At 39.2% G+C, this 10,281-nt stretch overlaps 1 long non-coding RNA gene across 7 annotated transcripts in view; it reads left to right on the top strand.

Annotated features, from left to right (window-relative positions):
* Nucleotides 1-3,445: 3,445 nt before the first annotated feature.
* Nucleotides 3,446-10,281, top strand: part of LOC140632426 (uncharacterized) — a 62,414-nt gene continuing 55,578 nt past the window's right edge. For 3 of the 7 annotated variants that reach the window (XR_012030001.1, XR_012030009.1, XR_012029995.1), the window contains exons 1-2: nucleotides 3,462-4,103; nucleotides 5,448-5,549. This is a non-coding gene — a long non-coding RNA (uncharacterized lncRNA). Of the gene's footprint in view, nucleotides 4,104-5,447; nucleotides 5,550-10,281 lie in introns of all 7 variants that reach the window. The other 4 variants (XR_012029989.1, XR_012030010.1, XR_012029980.1 and 1 more) reach the window with 4 other exon arrangements.

The raw sequence follows: 10,281 nt of genomic DNA, 5'->3' as shown, positions 1-10,281 counted from the left end.
TGCCAAAGCTACACATCTCAAAGATGCCTGGCTATGTATGCTGGGAAACTGATGTCAACAAATGAGCCAATGGACTATTGTGTCCCTCAGAGCAGTGGAAAAATAGTTAAGGTTGCTCCTAATCCTTGGGAACTTCCTTCCTTCTCACCTCCCTGCCCTTGCTCCTTCTTCCATTTTTATCTTCCCTCTTCTTTTTGTTTTCCTTTTCATATTGTTATCTTTCTTTACTTTCTCTTTTATTTTTTTAAAAGATTTTATTTATTTATTTAAGAGAGAAAGACAGCAAGAGGGAGCATGAGCAGACAGGAGAGGGAGAACCAGGCTCCCTGCTGAGCAAGGAGCCCTATGTGGGGTGTGCGATGTAGGGCTTGATCCCAGGACTCTGGGATCATGACCTGAGTCAGAGGCAGTTGCTTAGTTGACTGAGCCACACAGGTGCCCCTTACTTTCTCATTTGTTTTCCTGTTTTCATCTCTTCGTTCCTCTCTTCCCTTCACTCTTACACCTGGATTTCTTCCATTATTTACTTTCATGGCAGCTTGTATATTCAAAATGCAAACTGCCATATGGAATTGTTGAATCACTATATTGTACCCCTGAAACTAATACAACACTGTATGGTAGCAGACTGGAATTAAAATAAAAACTTAAAAGGAAAAACAAAAAACAGAATGCAAAGTGCTGTTTATAAGACTAAGTGACTAAGGCTAAAACATTTATTTGGGTAATCTCTCTGTTCATGCTTGCTTGCCCTATTTCTAGAAAGATTCAATTCCAGCATAGCTTAGCTCTTGATTTACTCTAGCATTTGCTATCCTGCTCCTAGCCCTCCCCATTTATACTGTGCATCTGAATGTGATCTCTGTCTTTCTTACTTTTAGATCTCTGTATTCTATAGACAGCTGGGCTCTGGTCTGTATCATTGAGCTGGGCTCTGGTCTGTATCACCTTCAATGTTATGCTTCTATCTAGCTACCCTGTGGTGAGCCCTATAGTGGGCCTGCCCAACCACCTTCAAGATAGGCACCGTCATCTCTCCAGCTCACTGCTTTCCTGATATTTGCTTGGTCAGCCTCCTAGACTGAATGGTTCAGCTATTAATTTATTATGCTTTTCATTCATTCAATACATATTTATCAGGTATACATAAAAATAAAGTTGAGTGCAACAGACATTTCCTTTTTTCACATATGGCATTTTTTTTCTGGAGGCAAGTTTTTTTACTATGAATTCTACTGAATCCAAGAAAGCAAATAGTATTAATTTCACCTAGCATCCTTCAAACATTAATAGATAATTTTTACACAAAATTAAATCCAACAGACATTTTAAATTAAAGTATGTTTAAGCCTAAGATGTAAGATGCATTCTCACAGCACCAAACACTAAATCATCTTGTTTCATTGGCTCTAAATATGATGTCCTTATAAAATTAAACAAAGAAAACCGGGTGATTGACAGAATTCTTCATTTTTGATTCAGACATTTTGCTCTTGCTTGGAGTCCTAGCCTTAGATAGATGCAATAAGAATGTAGTAATAATTCCCCGAATTATTACTTGGTTGTTGTATGTGTTTACTAAAAATGGGGAAAAACTACATGATAAATACTGAGAAGTCCATGAGGAATCTGACTTATCTCTAAGTACATATAGTTGCAGAAAAATTAAGTTTCAAAACTTGTGTGCGTTGAAGTGAACAGAGATTAAAATCTTTAGATAGAAAGAATAGCTTTTGGGGATCCCTGGGTAGCTTGGTAGTTTGGCGCCTGCCTTTGGCCCGGGCCTGATCCTGGAGACCTGGGATCGAGTCCCACGTCGGGCTCCCTGCATGGAGCCTGCTTCTTCCTCTGCCTGTGTCTCTGCCTCTCTCTCTCGCTCTCTGTCTCCCATGATGACTAAATAAAAATCTTTTAAAAATTAAAAAAAATAAAAGAATAGCTTTTCAAACAAACAAAAGCACAATCAGACCCATAAACACAGAGAATACTTCAATGGTTGCCAGAGAGGAGAGGGGTGAAGGGATAGGCAAAATAAAGGAGAGCAGGAGGTAAAAGGATTTCAATTACGGAATGAATGAGTCAGGGGGATAAAAGGTATAGAACAGGAAATGTAGTTGGTGATATTCTAATAGCATTGTATGGTGACAGATGGCAGCTACGCCTATGGTGCGCTTAGCAGGGTGCATAGAGGGTGGAATCACTATGTTACACACCTGAAACTAATGTAGCATTGTATGTCAACTATAGATCAGTACAAATAAATAAAAACAGCTCTTCATTTGACACAGTCAAAAACAATGCTCAACATTCTTTTTTTAAGATTTTTTTTTGTTTTGATTTTGAGAGTGAGAGAGAGAGAGAGAGAGAGAGAGAGCAAGCGTATGGACGGGGAGGGAGGGGCAGAGGAGAGAGAGAGAGAGAATCTCAAGCAGACTCCACACTGGGCATACAGCCTGTCCTGGGCTCCATCCTAGGACCCTAAGATGGTGACCTGAGCTGAAATCAAGAGTTAGAGGCTTAACCAACCAAGCCCCAGGAGCCCTGATGCTTAACATTCTTATGTGTCTTTATGACTTTAACCTTCAAGAACTGAGCCAAATCCGCTTAGTTTCAATATCTGTATATCAATAATAGCAATAATGTCACTAAATAAAGTATGTTTACAGTTATAAGCGCTGTTAAGTTTTAATTTGGTTTCCATTTCTAGTAATACTTATCAATGAATGTTTTCATTTGCAAAGTAATATACAGAGGTGAGTGGTGGATATATTATTTTTAGTAGCATTCTCCTTAGCTAGACAAGCGCTCTAAATCAAGCCAGTGGCATGAGATCACCCTGGCTCTAGCAAGATGAGCGTTTTGGAAGAAGCAGCCCAATGAGAAAATAGGAGACTTCTTCGAGTCTGGTGTTTGTGCCTCCATGCAAAGATGCTACGTTGCTTTAGGACACCAAACAGAGAAGTTACACGGCATGAGAAGGCTAAAAATAAGCAGTTTTCTAATTTCCCACAAAACCACCCTTGTTTAAGCCTAAGATGTAAGATGCAGTATTCTCTCTTAAGGAGCCATTAAGGAGTCTTAGAACGTGTTTTATTTCATTCAGTCCCTTAGCATTTTGAGGTAGGTGTCAGTATCCTCACTTCACTGACAGGGAAACAACTCTAAGAGGATCACCATGGCAAAGGCGCTACTCAAGCCAACACATCTGTTTGACTTCAATATCCAGGCTTTTTTCTACTACACATTGCGTTTTGTTTTCTCCCCTCCTGTTTGCACTGGGTGTAGGGAATACAGCTACTCGGTCACCCACGGTTGCTGCGAAACGTTGTTTACGCTCAGGCCCCCAGAAGAGTCACGTGCCCTCCCCTCCTGACGTGTTTCCGAAACGCGAGCTCCACGGACGAGAAGCGCAGGGGTGGAAGCACCAACGCCAGCGCCAACGTCAGCGTCAGCGTGGCCTCAGGGGCCCGGAAGGCGCCCCCGGGGCCCGTTTACAACACTGTCGTAAAGCGGCGGCTGCCGACAGCCGACAGCCGGCCTCGAAGTGCCGTCGAGGAGCTTGGCGAAGAAAGGAGCGGGAGGAAGGCTGAGGGGCCCGTGACGCCGAATGGAGAAGAGGCGAGGGGTGAATGGTTAGAGAAGGGAGAGTGAGTGCGGATTATCAGGAGAACACAAGTAGGGCTTTGTGGCGAGAGGAGTGGGTGGGGGCAAGGCCACGAAGAAATTTTGCCTCAGAACAAAGAAAAGAGTAAGCGCTGTTTTATCTTCATTAGAAGAAGTGGAAGTTTGTCTTCTGTGACAGGTTGTTCCAACCCATTGTGTCGTGCTGAGATACTGGATTATCTCAACTGTTCGCCATTAGAAATGTGTAGATTCCCGGGGCCACTTTACAATCGATGCTTAATAACACACGCCCGAGCTCGTGGATTTGGCCGCACGCGTCAGCGAGGTGCAAGTAGCACGTAGTGGTAGCCACCGACCTCCTCACCAATTAGCCAGGATACCTCCTCCCTCAGAGTATAAAGAGATGGAGAATGATGGTAGAAAGCAGAAATAACGCATCTCTTGAAGCCAACTATATGTGATACATAGATTTCCTGGAGGTGAGTTACCATTTGAAGTATGTTGAAGTTAAGGTTTTTTGTTAAGATTTTATTTTATTTATTCATTCATGAGAGAGAGAGAGAGAGAGAGAGACAGAGGCGGAGGGAGAAGCAGGCCCCATGCAGGGAGCCCGACGTGGGACTCGATCCCGGAACTGTGGGATCACACCTGAGCCAAAGACAGATGCTCAACCACTGAGCCACCCAGGCGCCCCTGAAGTTACGTTTTTGAAAAACTTTGGTAAACCTCCTTGGATACCCAAAGGTCATCCCAGGTTCACAGCCTCTTTTCTGGAGGTTTGCAAACCTTTCTGCGGTGCTGAATTGGATTTCATTTGAATTGCATGCAAACTTGGGTCAAGTTTCAAGGGAACACTAGGTACTTCTTTCAGGTAGAAACCAGGTGAAACTCGAAGGGTCCACAGTGGGTTTTGATTTGAGTTTTCTTTTGGGTTCTGCTTGAACTTGACACTCAAAGTGAAACTCAGGAGATCTGAACCTCTTGCAAAATCAGGCTCAAAGGGAGGTTTTTGGAAGCAAACTTGCATGTTGAAAATGCTGATCTGACAGTGCTAATTGGTGCATTAGTTTGCTTTGCCTAAGCCTCTGAATAGTTTCATCTGGAAAAAGAAGGTTTCTCTTAGCATATAGTTTAGCAGAGCCTTGCAAGAAGACGTTGGTCTTGCTGAGAGATTACCTGTAGCAGGGCAAATGCACAAACTGCCCGAATGCCAGATTTCCAAGCAGTCTCCAATGGATCAATTGAATGGATTGATCACGTCCTGTATCGCATTCCTGCATTGGGATTACAGGCATCTTGAGCAATTCAGTTTACCCGATCAATTCAAATTAAAGCTGAATGGGTCTGCGTTACCTAGATAGTTGGTGCTATATAGGTTGGACCACAGTGAGATGAAAATATTCTCTCGGGAGAATGAGTAAGTGGAAAGAATACCCTGGGTTCTCCCTTACCCCCATTAAACATATTCATAAAGACCAATGTATAACAGTCCTTAAAAGGTTAAGCCACAACAAGCATATAAATGAGCCAATCACCAAGACGTTTTACAAGATACGCTTCTGACCTGGTTAGGGGTTGGTGCCAGGGCAGAGGGGATTTAATTTGCTTTTGGCAAGCAAGTCTGAATACTAGACTAAACTTAACAGAAATGAGGGGCTTTTTCAGAAAGGAAACAAGTTGGCAGAATTTTGGCATATCAACAAAAGGAAATCACACAAAGAAAAGGATTAGTCAAAATAAAGATCAAATGAAGATCAAAAATAAATTGGCCTTAATCCAGGAAACATTTGTTGCATTTTACAAGTAGGTCTTTCCTTCCCTAGTGTGAAGAACAGAGGAACCACCTGATCTTTGCCTAAAGGTCATCAGGCTCACGGCATGCTAGTGATGAAATGCTCCGGAGCCTCTGAGAAAGCCCAGCACAGGTGCAGTATTGCAAAGAAATTCAAACCTCCGAGGCTTAAAATTCTAAACAACATGAAGGCAATGAATATTGGTATGCAGATTTTAAGGAATCTGTGTTGTACCAAGTATTCATATTTCAGAAATACTACATTAGTAGCTGCTTTAACAAAATGAGTAGGTAGTATCTATCTATCATCTTTCTGTAGATAGGCATTCTGGAAGATATTGAACTTTTTTAGACTTCCAAAGAGCCTGTTTGGTACATCATTATATCCAAAGCCACAGAATTTGTATGACCTAGTAAAAAATGAAAATTCAGAAACCTTTGTTAAAAAGGCAGAAAAAAGGTGCCGTTAAAATTACTACATATAAGCCTTTTTCCTTTTTTTCTACAGTCTCTCCACTTGTTTTTTTTTATTTCATATTTAATGCCATTTTAAGTAAGGAAATATTGAATTTTGAAATTAGTATGAATCTTACTGCTTATTTTATGCAGTCTTAATGCAAATATAAGAGCAATGACTTCATATGCAGGGTTACTGAAATTACACAATTCATATTTTGTAGTTCATACAAAACTACATACCAGAACAGTGGAAATGTTTTACAGAATTAACTGTTTTCATTTCACTTCTTGATATGCATACATTCTACCAACACTCTCTACCTTCAGCTTACTGGTGAGTAAGGGAGGGCTAAAAAGAAAAGGAACCTTGGGGTCACCCCATGTTTCCCTGAACATAGAGGATTTATGGAAGCTTGCTGGAGAAGGTAACATCCAATGATAGTAGGAGCAAACTATGGACATGAAAATTTCAGGATAATATCATTCTTATAAAGAGGAAGGATTACTCTATGATATTAAATAAGCTGTAGCACAGTTGATTTTATTTTTGGCTTATTTTTACTAGTTCTTGCATTTTTTGGGTTCTCTGTAATCGACACATTTTGTAAATGAGATGTTCACATTCATCATGAGAATTAGATTGCCTCTAGCAAGTGTCAGTGTCATTCAGAAACTTCCATCTTTAGGTTACAGATTTTAAACCCAGCCTTGACTAAGTCCTTCAGATAAGTATTCAAGATGTGTTGGCAGTTTGAATACCTTTTTTAAAAGTATGTCTAAAGAGAAATTCTGGAAAGAATACTAAATCCTGGATTCCACAGAGAAGCTTAAAATGGAATCTGCTGGAAATTGAAACATTACTTAAATATCACATGTGACCTTCAGTGCAATCAAACTGAGGTCCTTCTGGTAGTATAATTATTCTATCTATTTGAGGAACTAATTGAAGCTCCAATTTTAGAAAGCAGCTTTTTTTTTTTTATAAGATATTTTTATTTGTGAGAGAAAAAAGAGAATGTAAGCGGGAAGAGGGGCAGAAGAAGAGGGAGAGAGATCCCAAGCAGGCTCCCTGCTGAACATAGAGACTGACAGGGACCCCATTCCTACAACCCATGAGATCACGACCTGAACTGAAATTACAGGTCAGACACTTAACCTACTGAGCCACCTGGGTGACCCAGAAACACCAGCTTTTGTGTTTATTATACATATTTGTCTTTGAGATGAAATACAAATATTATTTTGATAGGCCCTTAAAAGAATGTTATATATTAATTTCTGAGTTTGAAATGTATTTATTCAAGTTGTTTCATTACTTTGCAAATAAACATATTCAGAACCTAAATTATACACATACACTTATCTTACTGGTACTTGTGAGTAAATAGATGTACAGATGTATCTACTTAAGGAGCTATTATACAAGGATGGATAAATTAGATGAATGTAAGCAGGAGGGGAAAAACATTGTCAGGGCACATACTATAGTAGCTCTTCAATTCTGTAACCTTGGACAGCTGGGACATGGAAGCGCTGACAGATTGGCTTGGCATGAAATGCTTTCTCTTGGAGAAAAGTGTGTATAGAACCTTAAGAATTAAGGACCTAAACATTTTTATTGGAGGTGTAGGGCCAAGAGCCAATGTAGAAGGAATGCAATTACAGTTAATAGATCACCTTTAAAAATCAGGATGAAAAAAGAAAAGTGAATGGAGGCTAGTCAGCCATGTTGTGTGTTTATAATCAGGGTGTGGGGCCTGTCAAAACTATGCACTCCATGGCCACATATTTCCCTAGATCATAACGTCAGAGCTATGCTTCATTAGTCATATGAAGAATCACAGAAGAAAATGTGGGTTAGTTGTGTAAGTGAAACACTACTCCAGGAAAAAACAGCTCAAAGTCTGTGCTCTGGAGATCACGGTTCAGAAACATTTTATACAAGGGAGAAACATTTGTATTCAACAAATGTCATATACTTTTGAATTGTCTTACAGTAGAAGTGGCTTTCTGCCCTCATTTAATGTCCCTTATGACCAAGCATCTGGTCCCCAGCTACATATAGCAACGACTACAAAGCCTGTATTTAATAGGTCTATAATTACTTGTTAAGCAGAGATAAATTGCCAATCTAAATTTTTATTTATTATGACCTAGAACCTTGTTTATCTGCCCTACTTTCCCCAAAGCCTGAAACGGAAATAAGAATTTAATTTTGACAGACATATTTATTCATTTGGGTATCTTCTTTTTCTTTTTGTAAATTTCTTTTTGGAAAGAACAGGCTTTAAAAAGCAAGTGGTCTGCTTCTGTGGTCTGTTTTCTTACACTTACCAGGCAGTGTCTATTCATTTCTTTACCATCTGACCTAAGTGCCCTTGATAATGGCACAGGCGTAAGTGACAGAACAAGGAAAATGTCAACCAAATTAATTTGAATCATAAGTCCAAGGCTGCCTTTATTTCTGGAGTTTTCATTAATCTGTTTTTATAAATTTTAGAAAATGGCCCAAACTGAGCAAATACATTTGTAGTATTATCATGAAAATAGTTTGCTCTTATGGAGTCCTAAAAGGGTCTTGAGGTCCTCAGACCACACTCTGAGAACCATTGCTGTGACAGTGATTACCTCCATAGCTGATTAACAGCATTATAGATAGCTGACTATACACTTCATCTTCACCTTGCTGGTCTTTCGCTTAGCAGTGTATCCTAAAGATCTTTCCACATGAATACAAGGACATCTTCTTCACTTGCTAATTGCTTAGTATTCCATTGCCTGGATTTATCACAATTTATTTTAGCTGTTTTCTTCTGATAGACACTTGGGCTGCCCTGTTAATTTTTTTTTTTTTAATTTTTGGGTTAGCACGAAGTGCCCCATTAACATTTTTTTTCTATAATAAACTAACAATGAATAACCTAGGAAATAACAGCATTTTATATAAAGCAGGTATATCTGTAGGAAAACTTGCAGAAGTGGAATGCAAATTGCAATTTTGCCTGGCCTAGCCAAATTGCCCTTCATGGGCTTTGCTCTATTTTGCATGCCTACCTAAATTACATGAACAGACTTTCTTCCCCAACTTGCTCTTGGGAGGTTTGATAATCTAGTATGTGAACAATATTAGTTTAGGGTAGTTTTAAGGTACATTGCTCTTGTTATGAGTAAGATTGAACATCTCTTCATATGTTAGGACCCTTTGTATTTCCTTTTCTGTGAACTAGGTTTCCTTTCAAGATTGCTGAACTTCTTCTCAATTTCTAAAAGCTTTTAAATGAAGGATTAGAGAAAGTATCCAAGAACCTTTAAAGTATTGCTCATGCTATGAATTTCAAATGCTTTGCCTCAATTTGTCATTTTATTTTAGATTTGCTTATGCTGTCTTTTGCTATTTAGAACTTTCTCATTTTTATATAGTCTAGTTTATGAACCTTTTCCTTATTCTTGGCTTCTGCATTTGGCGACTTAGTTTAGAAAGACTTTTTCAGGGTGCCTGACTGGCTCAGTCAGTGAAGCATGTGACTCTTGATTTTGGGGTTGTTTGAGCCCCACATTGGGTAGAGAGATTACTTAATAATAAAGTCTTTTTTTAAAAAAGGCTTTTTTCTACTTCAGAGTTATAAAGAAATGCACAGATATTTCCTTCTAGTGCCTTTATCTTCTTATATCATAGTTTACATTTAAGCATTGGCACATGTGTAGCATACCTTGGCATACAGCGTAAAAGATGAATTCCATCTAATATTTTTATACACTACCCACTTTTCACAGCACCATATGTTGAAAAATTCCATCTTTCAATTGAAAAGTAACCTTGATCATGTACTAAATTCTTGAGTATATTTGGCTTAAGAGTATATGAAAAAATTAAAATCTCATGAACTAGCAAAACATATTCCAGCAATGCAAAAGTTGCTTAATATTAAAAGTATTTTTATGTAACTTATTAGATTAAAAGATCTCACACCCATTATGTTGATAAATGTTAATGGCAAAATTGAATTGACTGAAAGACCAGAGACACCTCCTGATAAATCAAGAAAAATTACTTATCTAGAAGTTACAGAAGGAAGTCATTGCAATCAGGATACACAGCAAAGAGGCCAGCAGCATTTTCCAATAACAGACAGAGGACACTGGCAGATGTACAATAGCAGATAGTAAGTCCAAAAGTGTGAGAGACACATGAGAACTCTGGGAGTTCAACTGACGTTCTCCAGGCCCAGCTTTTATATTCCTCAGGCTGTGGCGATTCTCCTACAGGCTAGAGTGGATATTTATGAGAAACCATGTCATCAGGGTTAGGTGTATCACCAGTCTTGGAAGACCTGGTGCACACTAGACTACCTGGTACAGTACAGGATAATGTGGTTTATTCAGTATATTTACCCCCCACCGTCAGC

This window comes from Canis lupus, chromosome 1 (genome assembly GCF_048164855.1).
Source record: "Canis lupus baileyi chromosome 1, mCanLup2.hap1, whole genome shotgun sequence".
NCBI classification, from domain to species: Eukaryota; Metazoa; Chordata; class Mammalia; order Carnivora; family Canidae; genus Canis; species Canis lupus.
The sequence above is the reverse complement of the archived record's forward strand: the minus strand, read 5'-3'. Positions and strand labels throughout refer to the sequence as shown.